Below are 20,155 nucleotides of genomic sequence, written 5' to 3' on the forward strand. Positions count from 1 at the left end.
GAAACAGGGGACAGCAATGATGGGAAATTCTGGCCCTGGTGAAATCAGAATTTGCTTCTCCCTGTTTCATTTGCACCAAGCATTTCTACCCTTCTCTTACCTATGGTTTAAAAAAAAATAATTGTAATTTTTATTGTGTCTCACACTGAAGAAGAGTGTGAGACATCTTAATAAAAATTACAATATCTAATAAAAATTACAATAACTAATAAAAATTACATATCTAATTGCCCCAGAACACTGTTTTGGGGAAAATACCAGATTTCTAAGTGGTGGTGGTGGCCTCCTCTCCTGTTGTTTGCATCCATTAACTCAGAAAGGATGGCACAGAGCGCTCAGCACCTCTGCAAATGCCTTTTCCTGCACAGCCACCTCCAGGCTATTTCCCAATTAAACAATCCATTGCAATCCATTGGCATCCCCTGTCCTGATATTTGGGGTTGTTTCCCCCTTTTCAACCCTCTGGCAGGGTAATATATTGCAAGGACATGAATAGCTGGAAAAATTGTGAAGAAAAATCACTTCTTCACCGGGGTTTATGTGAATTTCACTCGTCACATCCAAAGGCTGAGACCAAAACTATTAAAATAATTGCTTAGAGTAGCTTTTTTTAGGTGCACTAAAAATGAGACGTGGAGGAGGGAAAATTCCATTTTTTTGCATTTTTTGCATTTTTTTTTTTTTTTCATTAGGGTCTGATGCCTGTCCTGGGCTGCCTGGAACAGGAATCAGGCCCTGGAACATCATGTGCTGCTCTTCATGGCATGGTGGACACATGTGATCACAGCCTGTCCTTGTCACCACGCCAGAGAGGTCAAGCCAGGCAGGAATGTCTTCCAGACCATCAGAATTAAATATATATATATAATAAAAGTCGTATTCTGCATGTTCTGCCCATCCTCTCTGTCTTGGTTATTTCATTTTATTTTTTTTAAATTCTTAAAACCCTGCATGTCAGACAGGACAGCAAATTTAGTGTAAAAAATTACAGGCTTAAAAAATTACAGATTCACGAGGAGAGGTGGGAATAGCTTCTCTTCAAGTCATTCTTTCTCAATTAGCTCAATTTTGAGGCAGGGGATTGCCTGGATGGCACAAGAGAGGTGACTTGAGAAGGAGGATCCTCTCAGCTCTAATGATGCAATGTACCCTAAATTTTTGCTTTGTGCTGTTTGTTTGTACCTTTAGGAGAAGAAATGTCTGCTTAGATTATATCCTTGTCAAACATCTGCCTGCCAGTGCTAACTTTCTTCGCTGAAATTATCCCATAATTAGGAGAAACTGCAGCAATGAGCCCTGATCCCTTCAGACCCAGCCCCAGCAGATGCTGAGCACCTCCTGTGAACTAAACAGCAACAGGAACCATCAGCACTCAGTGTTTGCTGTATGAGGCTCTGTCCTTTCCTGGGTAAATGGAGACGCCATTCAGCATTAGAAATATTTATTAGCTGCCTTTCTGGTCGTTATGAAGAAGTTAGGAGGAATGGCGTTTCCCAGACCATGATGCCCAAAAGGAACAAGTTTTCAGAAAACAGCAGGAAGGAGGTTTGTGTGTGTGTGTGTCACAGACATCTTTTATGAAAAATCCTTTCCTTAGGATTTTTCCTCCTGAGAAGCTGAGAGGCCTCAGGAACAAAATGTAAACAATGGTTATCTGCTGCTGTGGAATGCAACAGGTGCATCTGGGATTGGGCTCATGTTGGATGTTTGTAATTAATGGCCAATCACAGTCAGCTGGCTCGGACAGAGAGACACAAACTTTTGTTATCATTCTTTCTTTTGCTATTCTTAGCCAGCCTTCTGATGAAACATTTGCTTCTGTTCTTTTAGTATAGTTTTAATGTAATATATATCATAAAATAATAAATCAAGCCTTCTGAAACATGGAGTCAGATCCTTGTCCCTTCCCTCATCCTCGGACCCCTGTGAACAGTGTCACATATGTGACCAAGTGAAAGGGATCATTCCAAAGTCTTTTCTGCAAGAGGCTGAACATATACATAATCTCCAGACTGTATGTTATGTACTGGCCCATCTAGCTCTCTGCTCTGAGTTCCAGCCACGTGTTTCTCAATTCCTCTGAGCTGTTTGCTTAAAGCCACCATGCAGGTGGCCAGTGTTATCACCCCAATGTGGGTGGACATTCCCTTTTGTATTCCATATGGTATTCCATAGAGCATTTCAAAAGGACTCAGCTTTCCTTTAGCCCGAGGTTTAGTTCGAATTTGCAATAGTGCTAGTGGAAGAGCTTGGGGCCAGGGTAGATTAACTTCCTGCCCCAGTCTTACAATCTGCTGCTTAATCAAATGATTCATTTTCTTACCTGGCTACTTGATTGGGGCAGTATGGAGCGTGAAGTTCCCAGTCTATGCCCAGGTGGCCACTATTCTGTTGCACTGCTTTGGAAATGAAATATGATTCTTTATCTGAGGATATCGTGGCTGGAACTCTGAAGCGTGGTATTATTTCTTGTAAAAATAATCTGGTCACCTCTTGAGCTTTGACAGTTCTGGTGGGGAATGTTTCTGGCCACCCTGAAAATGTATCTAACAATACCAATACCAGTAAATACTGATACCCCCCTTTCCTTGGGAGTTCTGAAAAGTTAATTTGCCACTGCTGTGCAGGCCCATGGCCTCTCCCAGTCTGACCGAGTTTCGGCTGGGGGTATTTTGGGGTTAGTCTGGAGGCAAGGATCACATTGTCAGCTGACCTGAGTGATAGTGGCATGTAAATTCCTGACAACGATACAACGATTGTTTCAATCAGGTATATGTTCTAGAAAGCCTATGGAAACTACTACTTAAAAGTCAACACTTCCTTTCAATGCACTCTGTATCAATGGCAGCCTTGGTCATTTTGGGAAAGGAGCCACACTCTATAAAAAGCTTTTAAGTAGTTAGGCCCTAGTGTGTTTTCTAGTGCTCTTCCTTCACTAGTAACCACGAAAATGGGAAGGGATTACTAGCTCTCTTTCAATGGTAGCCCACCCCTTGCAGTTGTACGTCTCTTTTGATTAGTATTATTGTATTATGGCTTACCTTTGAGGAAAATCTGTACCTCACCCTTTGCTGCTTACTTTGCCTCTCCATCCACCAGCTCATTCCTTTCCTCCAATTTTAAGCTCACTCTCTGGTGTGCCTTAACATGCTTTTTCAGGCAGATGAACTGCTTCCAGCAGCCAGATTGTCTCTTCTTTCCCTGTGAGGTCAGCAGTTCTCCCTCCTTCCAGATGGCTCCAGGTGCATGCACAACTCCGAATGCACAATTCAAGTCTGTATAGATGTTTATTTTCTTTTCCTTTTGCTGTTTCTAAGGCGTGGGTCAATGCATTTATCTCAGCCTTCTGCGCAGAGGTCCCTGTTGGTGAGGGTCCAGACTCTATTACCTCTCTGCAGGTAGTCACTGTGCACTTTGCAATGTCGCTTTCCACTGGCAATGTAGCTGCTCCTGTCAGTGAACCAGGTCTCTGCATCATCTAAAGGAGTGTCCTTTAAGTCTGGGTGGCTGGAGTAGGTAGCAAAACATCCCTAATGTGCATTGCTCTGTCTCTGGAGGTGGTGGGAAGGGGATGTGTGGATTTTTTTTTTGGAGTGTTTCTGCAGCCAGAGAAAAGTGATGGTGCTGCTGTAATTTAAGTTTCGCCTGGTGAGCTACAGGCACAATCAAAAATACAGAGATGGTTTGGTGCCCTCCTGACTGTGCCCAGCACGAGGGGAAGGGAAGAGGTTTTCCTGGGGTGATCCCAGAGGGAAGTGAAGAACTTTTTGAGGCGTATATTTGAGGAATAAATAATTTGAAGTACAGTAAGAACACTACTCCTTTCCCCAGGCAGTGGTAAAAGGGGAATTATGGAGCGGGGGAGTGAGGAAGACCAAGGGTCCATGGAGCTGTTACATTTACAAGCAATCATTATTTGTCTTTGCAGCTCCAGCAGCTCCAGGTGTTGCTGCTCCAGGCCCATGGAGGGACCCTGCCTGTGGCTCTCAAGTAAGATTTGTTATTTAACGTGCTCTGGATGTGTATTTATCACACTCCAGAGAAGTCTCTGGATCTCTTAGCCCCAGACAGGGCTGTGGAGTGAGGGGGAAACAAAATGGTTGCTTCTTCTCCCCTCTTTTTGTCATCCTTACTGGAATTCCATGGGATATTTAGTTTTGTAGCAAACACCTTATGATTGCAAAAATCTGTTGCAGGAAGTAAAAGAGGAAGCAGGAAACACCTCCTGAATAAATTCCTGTCTCTGAGACCCTCCATCCCTGTTCTCCTCACACCTCTACCCCTAAATGTGTGGCAGTTCCACCTCCACTACCCTTAAAAGCACAGAATCTGGGACAGAATTGGACTGTGCAGGTGTTGTGTTCTGGGAATGTCACGGTGAGGGAAGATTGGACGCTCAATATGAGTGACCAGCAAGCTTCATTTATTGATGAGGGCATCAGATATTTATGCACAACAAGTAATAAGCTCATACATATTCTGTAAGCCAAGCAGTCTGTTGGTTATACCATAGATATCAGCTCTTCCTCATTCTTTGGAACTTACATCTCCTTTTCCTCGTGTCTCTCTCAACCTTATCGTACCACAGCTATGCTCAAGGCCACAGTGTTTTGCAGCTGCAGGGACTCAGATTAGCTGGGTCCTTGTCACATAGCTATTTCTCCACATGGGAATGTTCCAAAACCAAGGACATGGAGTTCACAACCTCTCTTTGGAGGTTTCTCCTGCATTGTGGAGGTGTCCAAGGCTTGGACTGAACCTGGAGCAGCCTGATCTGTGGAAGGTGTTTCTGCCCATGGCAGGGATGGAGCTGGATGAGCTTTAAGATCCTCCCCTCCCAAACCATTCCGGGCTATTTCTTTTAAATTATTTAAGCAATAATAATAATTTTGGAGGTGATTTCAGTGCTGTCCCAAAGCCCAAACTCACAACCAGCTGCTCCTTGCTGTTGCAGTGGTTTGGCCCCCTCAGAGAGCCGCCAATCCCTGATGGAGAAGAACCAATCCCCGCAGGAGGAGATGCAGAAGCTGAGCCAGGGGCTGAGTGAGGATCATCCTGATAAGTTTATTTTCCCAGGAGAGCTCTAAATTGCTGGGAGTGAATCAACAGCAATTCCAGTATTTATGACATAGTGAGAACCTCTCTTAAGTGTTCCTTTCATGTTGATTCCAAACCAGTCAGAATGAAAAAGCTGCCTGAATCTGTTGGTCTTTAGTTTCCTTTTGGAAAAATCTTCAGCTGAATCTTTCAGCTCTTTTAATACTTTAAATATTTTGTTTTAATATTTTAAATAGCACTTGCACACTTGTGCTCTCCCTTCCCCACCCTGCTTTTTTCTTATTGCCTGTAGTGACTATCCCTGAAAAAATGCTGTGAAATCCAAACTGGCCTTGGATTTCAGCTGATTTATGGCTTCTTATCTTCTACAATTCTGATTTCTCTAGACAGAGCAAGAAAATGAGAAGATGAATGCAAAACTAGAGCAGCTCCAGCACCATGCTGTGTAAGTGTCCCCACACCCTTTTCTTGGGATAATGTGCTTGGGAATTCAGTGTTTTCAGTGGGATAAACTGGATCCAACCAGCTGGAGTTTGTTCATCCAGAATTAATCCAGAGGTTGAGTGGGGAAGGTTGCTCTTCCCTAGCACAAACTCAGCATGGACTTGTTCCCACGTTTCCAGGTGCAAGTTGGATCTGCAGAAGCTGGTGGACACTGTGGAAGATGAGGAGCTAAAGGAAAACGCGGAGGTGATCAGGAACCTGCAGCAGGTGCTGGCTGAGCTGCAGGTAAGGCTGAACCCAGGGAGCTGTGACAACAATCCCAGGAAATCTGGGATTCCACTCCAACAGCTTCCCTCAAGGAGCCCAGCAATTAAAATGTGAAATGACTCTTGAGATCCACTTCAAAAATGTCCTGGTGTGCTGTAATGCTGCAGAAAGGCCACTTGTGCTGCTCCTGAAGGGAAGGGAACGAGGAGTCTACATGGAAAAACCTGACACAGGAGCTTGGCGTGGATTTGCAGCCCCTAAATTTGATGGAGTGTTCAAAACTTTGTGATTTTTATGGACAATATAAATTGCAGGGCTCTGAAATTGTTAAATAGAAGCTTCCAGCTTTTTGTCTAATGAAGGAATTTCAGTTCTCCCTCACCGGACATTCCTCTGTTCTCTCCTCCTCCTGTTCTCTCCAGTGCTGGAGTTCAGGGAAGATTTCAAGGATAGTTTTTCCCAACTAGACATGGAGGAGTTTCCCCACATTGCTTGAGGAGAAGGATGATGGCCTCCTCTTTCCAGAGAGGCTCTGGGCAAAGGAGAATCACACTGTGCTTTGCCATAATGTGCCAACAGACTGTTATTCCCTTCATTTTATTTCATATTTCCCTTTTCACCCAAGTTTTCTTCTCTCTGTCCACCAGAGCGAAAGCGCTGCCACCACAGAAGCTGCTGCAGAGCAGGATTCTGCAGGTGTAAGTGAGGGGCTCAGCAGTGCACACCTCACTGGGGCATGGTTTTATCTCCTCACCACTTTTATCTGCTCCCTCCTGCTCATTTTCTAACCCAAATGCTTGATAAAACATCACCCTTGTCCGTGCTGTTTCAACCTCAATATGTTCACGCTCAAGAACCTGTTCTCATTTCTGAAGATTTGATTTTTTTACATAAAAATGAATCTGAAGTGCTCTGTGGAAATAATGTAATTCAGGAGCTCTGGACTGGCCTCTCCTCATGGCTGTGTCTCCTGCAGGGAGCAAAGTGGAAATCCAAGAGAGGCTCTGTCTTCAGCATCCAACACGCCCTGTGTCACAGGGCTTGCAAGGGTTTTTCAGGGTGAAGAGAGAGGAGAGAATGTTGACCTCATGTTCAGAAGGCTTGATTTATTATTTTATGCTATATATTACATTATTACTACACTAATAGCAATAGAGAGAAAAATTCTCAGAAGCTAACTAGCTAAGAATAGAAAAGGAAGGAATAAACAAAGTTCTGTGTCCAGGCAGAAAGCAAGAACAGCTCTGCCGTGAGTGGTCAGTAAATCCAAACATCCACAGGAGACCAATCACAGGTGCACCTGTTGCATTCCACTGCAGCAGATAACCATTGTTTACATTTTGTTGCTGAGGCCACAGCTTCTCAGAAAGGGGAAAATCCTAAAGAAAGGATTTTTCACAAAAGATGTCTATGACAGCCCTGTGCCAGGCACAGCTCTCCAGGGAGCTGCTGGAGCTCCACAAAGCCCTGACTGTGAAAGAGGCTATGGCCAAAAAAAGGCCTCAAAAAGATACTCAGCTTGGGCCCATTGAGTCCCAGTACCAGGTAAAGCTGAAATCCTCCTTGCTCAGTTTGTTTTCCCCAATGGGGAGGGAAGGGAGGAGGTCTGTCCTCAGGAGCCTGTTCTGGTTTGGGTTTATTCCATGAGCTGGGTCACTGTTGTGCTGGGATCTCTCATCTATGGAATGATTCAGTCAGGATGTAACCCCAGTGACTCTGTGCACTCCAAAGCTCCAGAGTGTGCTGGGCCAGCCCCTGTGACCCTCACACTGCTCTGAGATGAGGTGGTTCAGCAGCCTGCTGTGAAGGAACTGGGTTTTTCAAGGTTGCTTGGCCGGTCCAGCTTTTGTCTCTGCCCGGTCACACGTAGGACGGCTTTGGGACAGCCCACACTCCAAAGGACCAGTCTGCACTCCTCAGATTTTCAGTCTTCAGTATTGTTTATTATTTCTTATCTACAAAATTTTCTTCCAGCCTGACAGAGTGTTATAGTGTGTTCATTAAGTTCATTTAATTCCTCCCCCATTTTATGTATCTGCTCCTCCCCGTTTTGTGTAAAATGGTTCTGCCCTCCTCAGTTTTCCCGTCACAGCCCTGCCAGTTCTATTGTCAATCTGTTAGGTTATATAATTCCTCCTCCCTTTTTTCCCTTATATGTATGCTTCTTCTCCTCCCTGGGCCAAGCCAATCACCCCCCCCCCACTCCACCTGGCATTCCAGAAGCTTCTCCTCTTTGGGGGTTGTGGTTGGCTGTGGTCCCGGGACCCCTCCCATACCTGGTACCTATTGGGCTCTCCACTATGTCATTTGTGTTAAGCTCATCCCCTCTTCTCCCCCCACTGGTCTTCTGTAAACCCCTCCCGGGTCCACTCCTTCTCTTTAAAACCCTTAAGCACCCTTTGTTCTTGGTCATTCACTGATACATCGTGGGCTTTTCAGTAAACCAAGTTTAGCCCCCCCGGCAAGTGTCCAGCTCCTTCCTTCTCGTCGTTTAGCAGCGATCCAGGCCGCAGCCAGCACAGCCCGAGGCCTTACGGCGCCGAGGGGCGCTGGCCGACCGTGCAGCGAGGTGTGGGCCTTACCCTCAGCGAGCCGGACTCTGACCTCCTCTGCTCTAGAAGGCTGAATACATGTAGCTGCAACAGAGGTCTGACCAGCACGGCAGCCAAGGGCACTCTGACCTCCCACTGGGCAGTCGTCTATTTTTATACTAAAAACTACATATATCATATTTACTTTTATTTCCCAATACCTTCCACCCATATTAGCAAGTGCACCTTCACTAAGGACCAATCCCAAAGTGCCAACATCACCACAGAAAATGGATGACAAGAAGAAGAAAGAAGAAGGACAAGACACACCCTGATCCCTCCATTTGTCTCCACAACCCCCCTGCACCAAAATCCTAAAATCTGTATTTTCACCCAGTGAATAATTAATTCTTACACCATTTATCCCCAAGTGATTCTCTCATCCTCAGACAGGTGGTACATCCCGTGCAGGGTCAAAATCCAACCACCAAGAACTCCTGGCAACATTCCAGGATTTCTGAGCCCCCCAAGGGTTGTCTCGGTAACTCTGGACATCCGGAGTGATATCCTGAGTTCCCACAGTTTCTCAGTCTTAAAGCTTTGTCTCAGGGTGTCTTTCCAAGGGATCTGAAATTGGAGATCAGCAACTTGCAGGAGGAAAAGGAGGAGCTGGTTCTTGCTCTGCAAATAGCAAAGAAGGACATCAACCAGGCCAAGTAAGAGGGCTCTGCCTGCAGCCCTGGGGGTTGTCAGTGTGTCTGCAAATCCAATGTCTTGGACTTCCATGATCTGTAAAAACTGTTTTTTGGTGTAAAAATGTCCCTTTAATGTGCCAGGAGCTGCAGAGAAGCCTCCTGTGGGCTTTCAGCAGCAGCAGAGGTGGCAGAGGTGACATTTGGATTTGTTGCTGCTCCTCTCCAAGCTGAGCGAGCGGCGCCGGAAAAGGCTCCAGGAGCTGGAAGCACAAATTACTGAGCTCAAGAAGAAGCTGAATGAGCAATCCAAGCTCTTGAAGCTGAAGGAATCCACAGAGCACACGGTATCCAAACTGAGCCAGGAGATCAGGGTAACAAATAGGCACCTCTGACTTGAGCCAGTGTGGGCAAAGCAGCTCCCAGGTAGGAATCCCAGAAATCCCTGACAGGAATCCCAATCAGGAATCCCAGAAATCCCTGACAGGAATCCCACTTAGGAATCCACTTTCTGTTTATTCAGACTGCAGGTTTTGGCAAGATTCTTGTGGCTACATGACCGCAATAGGCAGGTGACTAGTGAGTTTTGGGAGGAAAATAAGTCCAAAGTGTCTTCTGGCAGTTCTAATTTATTGCCTCAGTCAAATAATTTGATTCCTCTTCAATTTCTCTAAATTGTGCCTGTGTTGATCTTCCTCTTATGCCAAAAAAAAAAAATTCCCTGTATTTTAGCCCTTTGAGAGTGTCCTGAGTGTGGGAGCACAGCAAGATTTCCCATCTTCCACTCCCCACACCTGGCAGGCACAGGGGCAAATGGAGGTTGGAGCTCTTTAGGATGTAAATCCTGGATAATTCTTCCAGCCACTGGTGTCTTTCAGGAAATGAAGCAGCAAAGGGTGCAGCTGATGCGTGAGATGAAAGAAGACACTGAGAAATTCAGGCAGTGGAAGCAGCAGAAGGACAAGGAGGTGATCCAGCTGAAGGAAAAGGTGATCAAACAAGCCCCTCACACGATTCCTCCCTCCAAACTGCTGCTGAAAGGTTTCTTTAACTGGGAAGTGTCTTAGAAGAGCTGGGAATGCTTTGAAAAGAAGCTTGACTCATGTGGCTGCCACTTTAACCACTTGGACTTGTTTGTGCCCAGAGATCTTCGAGCTCTTGCCACAGCTGTGCCTCTGCTCTGAAGCAGAAAGCAAAATCAGTCAATATTTTAAGGATTTACAGTTATGGGGTTTGGCCTCAGCATGGGAGGTTTTTAAACTTCCAAAGGAATGTTGGCTCTGCAGGTCAATAAAATCCAGCTGCTGAGTGCAATGGCCAGCAAACACCTGGAGTGCCACAGCAATTCCTGCCCCTCACTGCCTTGGGGTGCCCAGGCTGGAATTTTGGGGCTGCAACCTTTCTTTTGTCATGGAAAATGTGACTCTTGCAGCTGTTTCTCCTTGCAGGACCCTAAGAGACAATATGAGTTCCTCAAGCTCCTCAACCACTGGGTTTTGGGGGTTATTTTTCCAGAGCCGGCTTCAAATGAAGTTGAGGTTCTTGTCAGCGCTGAGGAAGCTCAAAGATAGCTGGCAGGCCAATGATCCCTGGCACAAAACAGAGGAGGTGAGGAGCCAACATCTCCTGGAAATCCCAACCAACCCCTAAATTCTGCCAAGTGGGGCTGGAGGAAGGAACAGGATACACAGAAACCTGTGAAAGGAAGTTTAGAGGCTGGGGAAAAAATAAATTCTCTCTGTAGAGAAACCCCCATTTCTGCTTTTGAGGGATCCCAGCTAAATTTGCTCCTTAAGGGGCCAGGTGGCTCTGGGGGCCAGGCTCCTGTGGCAATGCAGATGCCCAAGGTAGGAAGTGGGGAATGAGTTTGGGTGGTGCATCTACAAGGTTGCAGTTCAGAATCCTTTCAGGACGGCTTTGTAGAAGAAATTCATCTTCAGCCTCTCATTTTGGGTGTCTTCTTCTGCCTCCAGGCATAGCAGGAGCTTTTCTTTTAAAGGAGGAATGGCAGCAAAGGAAATAAAGGCAGGAATCCTTGAGTTAAACCAGGATTACTTGAGATTTATTAACCTTGTGCTGTCGCTGTCCCAGTGTTTGCCCTGGGCTGGGAATCCCTGGTGTTTCCAGCTGTAGCAGATGATTTGCAGTCCCTGTTCAGCTCCTAGTGGAATCTTTTCCAGGCAGCAGCTGCCAACAAACACTTCAAGAATGCCCTGCAGAGGCAGAAGGAGGTGGCAGATAAATTGAAACAGAGCCAAAATCAGGGCACGGAAGGAATTGCTGCACAAGTCGAAGTGGGTAACAGTGGTTTTGCATCCCTACACTGGGCAAACTGGGATTTGGGGTGGGTGCTGCTGGCCTTGGTGGCTGGAGCACAGCAGGAGGACCAGGGAATTGCAATGGGATTAATCAGAAGGATTCAGTCCAGAAGTTGAGCCCAGCCACTGGGTTTTGGGGGTTATTTTTTCAGAGCTGGCTTGCAAATGAAGTCGAGGTTCTTGTCAGCACTGAGGAAGCTCGAAGACACCTGGCAGACCTGCTGGAGGACAGGAAAATCCTGGCAAACGAGCTTCTTCAGCTGAAAGAGAAGAAAGATGCTGGAGAAAACCCCCATCCAAAGCTGTGGGTAAGAATGAAATTCCCCTTTTCCCATCCCACTCCTCTGGCTGTTCAGCAGTACTGGATTCATTCTTCTCTCTCCTTCTTGACCACCGTGTTCCCTCCGAAGGTGGGGATGGATCCCATCTGGGATCCCTTTCTGGGAGAAAGGGTTAATATTTTTATCCTCTCAATGTCAGGGACAAGAGGTGCTGAAGGAACTTGTTACTTAGTAGAATTTGGGAAATTTTTTTTTCCCTGAAAAGGCAGGCAGGCTTTGGGACAGGCTGCTCAGGGAAGTGCTGGAATCACCATCCCTGGAAGTGTCCAAAAACCACCTGGATGTGGCACGTGGGGACACGGGTGACCCATCAGTGTTGGGTGAATGGTTGGACTCATCGTTCTGGGAGAGCTTTTCCAACCTCAAGGATTCTGAGGGATGCGCGAGTGGCTCACTCCACTTAGCACAGGCTTCTGGGGAGGAACAATGGAACAGAAGCTGTGGGGAGACGCCTGGAGGCTTTCCTGGCTGGAATGTCTGTAAAAGTGTGATTTCCTCCCCTGTTGCTGCCCTGCATCCCTGTGTGCTGCGCTTGCAGAGGCGCACGTACTGCCCGGCTGAGCTGCAGGCTCTGGACACGGATGTCTCTGTCTCCAGCAGATTGAGAGCCTGCAAACAGAGATGGAGCTCAGGTAAGGCGCTGTCCCAGTGCTCATCCACACAGACTGGCACTGCAATGATGAGGGAAAAGCCTTTTCGCCCAGTACAAGAGAAGTTGCATTGCTGTGCTTGCTTAACCAGCACCCTAACCCATCTAATTGTTTTAGAGCCACTGCCGATCAAATTGAGGTGAAAATACAGATGCTGAAAATCTTTTTCCAAAGCTTCAAGATTCAAAATCACCTTTACAGTCTGAGCCATAGTGATGGACAAACCTTTTTCCTCTGCATCTGTGGTCTTTAATCATATTTACACTGCCTGTCAGCAAGGAAAGCCTTCCAATGTTACCTGGAGCACCTTTGGTGTTTGGTGGAATGGGTGGCCAAGCTCTGTCTCCACAGATGAAAAACATTCCCCATGGAAAATTGTAACTGAAAACAGAGCTGAGGTATAATTACACCAAGAATCTGCATCTTTATACACAGGGTGACATCTGAAGTATGTCTTTGTTTTGTACAAGCCCAAAAATGCCAAATTTGATACAAAAATCCATTTTTACGCAACCGAGAATTTCCTATTCTTGGGGTTCAAAGGATACTTCAGGAAGAAATTTGGCCACAACACCCCATCCATCAGAGGGATTTACAGCAAACTGTAAAAGATGGAGGAATGGTTTTTGGTATTGGCCAAGTATCTACTGGCAAACTGACCAAATAAGTTGAAAATGGCTTTTCAGGGGGTGAAACCCCCAAACCCTTTTCAGTGGGTTTTCCTGGCTGAAATTTTTCCAAAATTTGGGGAAAATACTCAGGCACTTAGACTGGCTGTTTTGAGCTGTCAGTGAGCACCTCTGAGGGAAAAACCTCCACTTCTATTTGGGAATGTGGAGTGGAGGCAGAACTCCACAGGGAAGCAATGCAGGCTCCAGGTGCTCTACTGAGCAGCAAAAAAATCTCAGTTTATACTATTTTGCTTAATATTCTGGGAACATGAACACTAGCCCAGAAACCAGCCATGTTTTTTTCCTGTGTTGTAAACCCAAATCTATGGATTCTTCCCTAGGAGTGCCCAGATAGTAGGTCTGCAGCAGAAACTCCTGGATGCAGAGAATGGAGATTGGGCCAAGCAGTGCTGGGACAGCATTGCCACCACCCTGGAGGCCAAATGTGCCCTGAAGTATCTCCTGAGAGAGGTAAACCCTGCATTTTCCTCTTTTTTCTCTGAAAACAAAGGCTGTAAGTCTGCTTAGCCACAAATAACAGGAAGTGACCAAAGGAATTTGAGTACAGCCTCTTCATAGTGGATGAGGTTTATCAAAGTAATCTATACTGGGGAGTGAAATCTGAAAAGCAGGGAAGAGGGGAGTGGAATAGATGAGGGTCTGGAGATGGCAGCTAAATGCTTGCACAGGAAAGGGGGAGGCAAATTTGAAAAGTGAAAGAGAAGAAAAAGTATCTAAAATACTTCCTGAGCAAGCAGGGAAGCAGTGGAATTGGTGTCAAGATGGGAAAAAGAAAAATTGGGGTATTGTGGGATCAGGGAAAGAGCAACTGAAGGACAGAATTACCTGTTGCTCCCTGGTGCTTGGAAACCAAAGGAGAAGGAAGAAAGGAAAATACGCCAAGTGCTGCAGGAAGGGAGGTGAATTCAGAACTGTGAGCAAGACCCTCAGCTCCCTGGTTTGCACTTCCAAAGCGTCTGCCTTTGAATCTCCCCTGGTTTCCTTGGTGCTGAGGGCTGCTCCAGCTCCTGGTGTGGCTGGAAGTTGCAGGGATGCTTCTCCTCCACACTGCAGCACCTGTGCCAGCAGGGAATCCCTGCCCCAAGCCATGCCTTGCCCTTGTTTTCCAGCTGGTCTCCTCCAAAGTGCAGCTGAGCAAACTGCAGAGTGTCCAGGCCAGCTGCTCTGATGTGCAGAGGATGCTGATGGAAGAGAGAAGACACATAGCAGAGACAGAGTTCCAAAAATCAGACTTTGGTGCAGGAACAGCAACACCAGGAAAAGGTGAATCACAGCTCATGGAAACCTTTGAGTCTGATCTCCAGGTCTGCTCAGAGAGGAAGGCAAAGGGAGATGTGCTGAAGTGAAGCTGGTGCTGAATATCAGCTCAAATTTTGTTGGATTTTTGCAGATGGTTCATTCGAAGCCAAAGAAATCTCTATATTTATCCTGTGCAAATTGGTTTATTCAGTAACTTTCCTCCTGCTCTAAATGAGGAGGTTACACCTGAGCACAGGATCACTTTTCAAATAGATCAGGGTGGAATCGTGCTGGAAGTGGCAGGAAATTTCCCTGAGCCTGGACTTTGATGCCAAGTGCTCCTTTCAGGAATTCACCCCTGTTTATTCCAACTTGCTTTTAGGTTCTGTGCCTGCTCAGACAATTCCAGCAGAAAGAAGCAGCAGAGAAGAGATTGGAAGATTCCTTGAACGAGCTGGAGAAACATCTGCAGGAGCGACTGCGGTTCCAGGTGCAGAGGCTGGGGTCCTTTGGGATTCCTGGGATTAGGAGAAGGATTGTGTGTTCCCTCTGCAGAAGCCTGCATGGGGTGGTCGCTGTACAGGCTGGAATAACCCTGGGGGGGGGGTTTCTCTTATTTATCTCCAATGAAATAAGTTTCCTCTTGTCCTGCAAACTGGAGGAAGAGCTGGAAAAAACAAGGGAGATCTGTGAGAAGAACCAGGAACTCCTCTGGGAAAATGACACTCTGAAACAGGTAGAGCCTTGTACAGACGCCAGAGCCTCATGGCAGCTGGGTTTGATTTTGCAGAGCTAATTCTTGTCCCTTTTGCCAGAAACTGCTGCTCCTCCCAGTTTCCAGTGGCCAGAAGCTCCAGCACATCCAGCAAAGGCCACCTGAGTCTCCAGAGTTTCCTTCTGGTTGTGTTCCACCCAAAGTAAGAGGCTGCACAGTTTGTGTAGCACCTGAATTCTTGCCAGAGTTCATCTTGGCTATTGATAACATGGTTTTCTTTCTCCCAGGCTGCTTTTACCAGGCACTTCTTCTACTCATGGAAGTTCTGCTCATTGAAGTGGCCCCTTCAGTCCTTTCCAGGAGACTCAAATAATTTACATTAGTTTTTTGGTTAAAAAAAAAAAGCAAACAAACCCCCAACCCTGTATCCTCACTGTAGTTCTGACTCTGCATCCTCCTTCACAATCCAGATTGTTTTTCTCTAGCATTCCCAGTCTTCAAATTATGGAGCAAGGCATGTGTTTCACAGCCAACTTTGCTGCTTTGCATGGAGCCGTATCGTAGTGCTGTAAAGAAGAAATGATTTAAAATTCTTTGGACAGGAGTGTGACACTTTTTTTTTTTGTCATGTGATGCATCAACAATTCAGACTTTCAAGGATTTGTCACCAATAGTTTAAATTGATTGAATTTTCAATCCTGATAAATTAGATCATTTTTTTCCTCCCTCACCCCACAACCTTCTTGGCCGCGAGGGACTCTGAAAACCCTAATAAAACCCTATTAACATATAATAATTATCAATATTATTAATGAAACAGAGCTGATTTTTGGTGGCCTAGCCCCTAGTGCTCCTGTGTTGCAGCCCTAGCGCTGCCAGCAGATGACAGCCAAGCCCCAAGCACCCAGCCCTGAGGTGGATGTGGAGGAGTATTGTCGTTCTCATAGCTCTAAAGTCTCATACCTTTTTGTTGACGTTCTCACAGGCAGGAGTGTTGTTCCTGCTTCTTTGTCAGGGCTCCTCCAAGGCTCTCCCTGACTGGCCACCCCAACCCATTTTTATCCCAGTTATCTTCATTAGCCACAGCTGCTGCCCAATTAAGGACATCACAGCTGCAGCCCAATTAGAACAACTAGGATCAGGGCAAGGCCATTTATACAATACATAGATTTTACTATGGCTCAAAGGCCGCCTATACAGTACATACTAAGGTTCAATGGCCACCTATATTTCCCCCTTTTCTTTTAACAATTATACAATTACTATACATATAACCCACAATGACTCAAAGGCCATGTTTCTTCACAGCTCTTGGCTGTCTTTACCTCTCCAGCTCTCAGGCTGCCACAGCTCTTCAGGCTGCATATCTCCATCACATCGGGGTCACCACTTACTGTCATCATATTGTTGTTATGATATTTCTAGAGTGCCATACCTTCTGGGTGGTTTTCTCACAAGCAGCTCTTCACAGCAGTGTTGTTCCTGCTTCTTCATCAGGGCTCCTCCAAGGCTCTCCCTGACCAGCCAACCCACCCCCTTTTATCCCAGTTATCTTCACCAGCCACAGCTGCTGCCCAATTAAGGACATGACAGCTGCAGCCCATTTAGAGCAACTAGGATCGGGGCAAGGCCACGTAAACAATACACAGATTTTACCATGGCTCACAGGCCATCTATACAATACATACTAAGACTCACAGGCCACCTATACAGGAGCTGCTCTCTGACCCTGGGGAGCTGGAGGGTTCTGACTGGCTTCCTGAGAAAGCAGGCAGAGGAACCAGGAGAAACCTCATGGGGATAAGATCCAGCTGCCCTTTATGCAGTGTCTGCTAGGGAAGCACCTGCTGTGTGCAGGGGGTGGGATGGAGCTTGAGGTGTGGCGTCTCCACTGTTCTCAAAGTGGCCGGAACGGGTTATTTGGGTGCCTGGGGATATTTGGGACATTCCCACAGACACAGCAAAGGTTGTCTGCAGTCAGCAAGACTTTCCTGGACAGGTTTTCCCTGTCCAAGTCACCTTCTCCTATGTTCTGTCCTGCTCCCATGTTCTGTCCTGGGTCTGAGCTGGCCACTGCTTTAGGGACAGCCCCAACAGCAGCCAGATCCATCCAGGGAGCCAATTTTAGGGGGAAAAGCAAACAAAAAAAAAAGGATGGCCTGTTGTGGATCCCTGTTTCCTTTGGGAACCTGCAGCTTGCAGTCCTGACAGAGCCTCAGCTTCCATCTGTCTGTGTCAGTCTGGAGCTTCAGCCTGTGGCTCAAAAAATTCCTGAGGCTTTTGGGATGGGGACTCCCTCTTTTTGTGGAAGTGTGGCACAGAAACTGGGATCCTTTGGCATAACCTCCAGTCAGGCACTGAGTAGCTGAAGGTACTTATCCTGTAGATCTTGAAGATGGGTCTGTAGGTGGAAGGATTTTATTCTGGATATTAGGAGGACAGTTATTCCAGGATGTAGCAAAATGCAGTGAAACGGCAGCAAAATGCAACAAGGGCAGCTTGGGGGTGTCCCCGTCCTTGAGATGCCACAGCTGGCAGGACCTGGAGCCTTCTAGGAGCATCCTGGCCATTGGATTCCCCTTCCCTCCCTCACAGTGCTCGTGCAAGGGCCTCTGTGGGAATAGGCAGTGTGGCTGCAGGAGGCAGAAGTTGGGATGCTCCACGGCCCCGTGCAGGAACAGGGAGCAGGGCCTGGTGAGTGCTGCTGGCTCTGGGGGGCACAGGGGCTGCAGGGCCTGCATTTGGGCAGCAGCAAAGCTGGAGAAAGGGATAATTCCCACACGAGTCTAGTTTGTCCAGGCAGAGCATGTGCACTTTGCTGAAACTCTGTGAATGTCACTAATTAGTGCCCCTCTGGTGACTGAGGAAAATTTTCCGCTGCAGGACCAGACTCTGCCTTCAGGACAGAGTTTTGGAGATTCACAGCAAAGATTTTCGTGTTCCTACTTCTCATCCACAAATCTGAGGGTAAAAAGTTCAATTTTTCCTTTTGGCCTAAGTAAATTAAAGTTTTGTCATTGGCTTCAGACAACACAAAACCCTGACTCATTCCCAGATTTCTTTTTGAGAATGGAAGGGATGGTGTGGGGGAGGAGGTTGTAGCAGGAGGAAGGTCCATGAGAAATTGATGTTTCAAGTGGGAATTTTGCTCTTGGTCTCAGAGATGTGGAGCAGGGACATCCCACAGTGCTCTAACTGTTGCCTATTTCGTGGAGGCCTAGTCTGAGCTGCAGCATCCTGTACTGTGGAAAACTTCCCAACTGGAGAGCAGGGGGCTGTGGTGGGAAGGGAAGGGAAGGGATGGATACTCTGCAAGAGCTTCACCCTCTGCTGCCCCTCAGGAAACCACAACATGTGAGGAGCACAAAAGGGACTCGGAGGGGTCCTTGAAGCTGGAAAACCCCACGGAGGTGAAAGTGTCACAGTGGTCACAAGGGTCTTCAGAGTGAAGAGAGAGGCGAGAATGTTGACCTCATGTTCAGAAGGCTTGATTTATTATTTTATGATATATACTACATTAAAACTGTACTAAAAATAGAAGGAAAAGTTCTCAGAAGGCCAGCTAAGCTAAGAATAGAAAAGAATGAATAACAAAGGAGCTCTCTCCGACTCTGTCCCAGAGAGAGCTCAGTCCTTGATTGGCCATTAATTGTACACATCCAACATGGGCCAATCACAGGTGCACCTGTTGCATTCCACAGCAGCAGATAATCATTGTTTACATTCTTTTTCTGGGGCCTCAGCTTCCCAGAAGGGAAAGTCCTAAAGAAAGGATTTTTATGAAAAGATGTCAGTGACAGTGAAAGCAGAAGAGAGCTTCTCCCAGCCTGTGTCTATCACTCCAACCACCAGGGTATTCCCAGGGGAGAACAGAGCTGCTGACTGAGGGTCTTGGAGGGAGATCACCCCAGAGGAGAAGCTGCTGCTGGAAAACTCTGCACAGCTCCAGGCAGCTCATGTGGAAGCTGAGAGTGTGCTGAAGTCCTCAGTTCCCACACTGAAGTGATGCCACGAGCTTGCCACGTTTTCCTGCAGCACCTTCAGCAAGGAGAGAGGGGAAGTGAGGAGTTTGCAGGATAAAATCCTGTCTGCCCACGTTCAAAGTGACCTCTCTGACCTGGCACATCTCATTTCACCTCAGCTAAACAAATCCCCTTATCTCATATCTCCCACTATTCCAACTGCTGTCTGTTCCTGCTGCATCTTGATATTTTGTCAAAAATTTTGTCTTTTTCCTGACTTGAGTAAAGAAAGCAACCCTTGAGGTTGGCCTGGCACTTGGTGTCCTGCTGCCTCTGGTGGGTCACCCCAGCTGTGACTAACTCCAAAGATTGTCCCTTGCTTTCCCCCAGGTCCTGCTGGACCTCACAGAGCAGGAGGTGCTCCTGAAGATTCCCAGCACTGCTGCCTCCCGAGGAGTCCCGGGAGAACCAGAATCCCTTTGGGAGGATGAGGAAGGGGATGGTGAACAGAAACATCAGCTTCTTCTCAGGCTGCACCCACATCAAGGAGTAGTTTACCTGTCCTAGAGCTTTTCCCATCCCTTTATGACACACTCCTGGTGACTTTTGAGGGAGTTGGATTCTCCTGCTGGAGCAGCAGCTCCTGCCCTCAGCAAGGGAGCCAAACTGCTTCTTTCTTTGTTGTGTGTCTGTAAATATTTGCGTGTTGGGGCCAGGGAGGGGTAAGAATTTTTCCTCTGAAATTCCTGGAGTGAATGGAGGTGATTTTCCAGGTGGGTGTTCCCAGCTGTTTTGCCGAGAAAAGAAGAAAACCCCACAACTTTGTCAAAGTTGTAAAGTTGGTGTGTTTATTACAGCACTGGACGCATGCTGAGATTGCTCTCCTCAAAAAAGGCATGCGTGCCTCTGAGAACTTCAGGTCTCTTTCTCTCTCTCTCTCAAATACATATGCATACAGTTTTACAATAGGTTCATACATACTCATTTTTATGGGTTTCATGTGACTTTTACCATTAGTTCCTTTTTATCAGAAAAAATTCTGAGGTCAGGCTGACTTGCCCTTACAGCAGTCCCTGTCTCTCTCTATCGTCTTCTGTCTCCCCCTTTTTTCTCTGTCCTTCGCTGAAGTAACTTCACTGAGATTAGGCCTTGCAGTCTGGCTAAATAACTATGGTTTCCAACCACAGACTCAACTCAAAAATGTACATTTCAGCTAAATTAAAATGGATTTCTATCCTGGAAATTT

The 20,155-nt window shown here is 46.7% G+C and overlaps 1 pseudogene; it reads left to right on the forward strand.

Annotated features, from left to right (window-relative positions):
• Positions 1-2,103: 2,103 nt before the first annotated feature.
• LOC134432562 (chromosome-associated kinesin KIF4-like) lies at positions 2,104-19,462 on the forward strand (annotated as a pseudogene).
• The last annotated feature ends 693 nt before the right edge of the window (positions 19,463-20,155 follow it).

This window comes from Melospiza melodia, chromosome Z, assembly GCF_035770615.1.
Source record: "Melospiza melodia melodia isolate bMelMel2 chromosome Z, bMelMel2.pri, whole genome shotgun sequence".
NCBI classification, from domain to species: Eukaryota; Metazoa; Chordata; class Aves; order Passeriformes; family Passerellidae; genus Melospiza; species Melospiza melodia.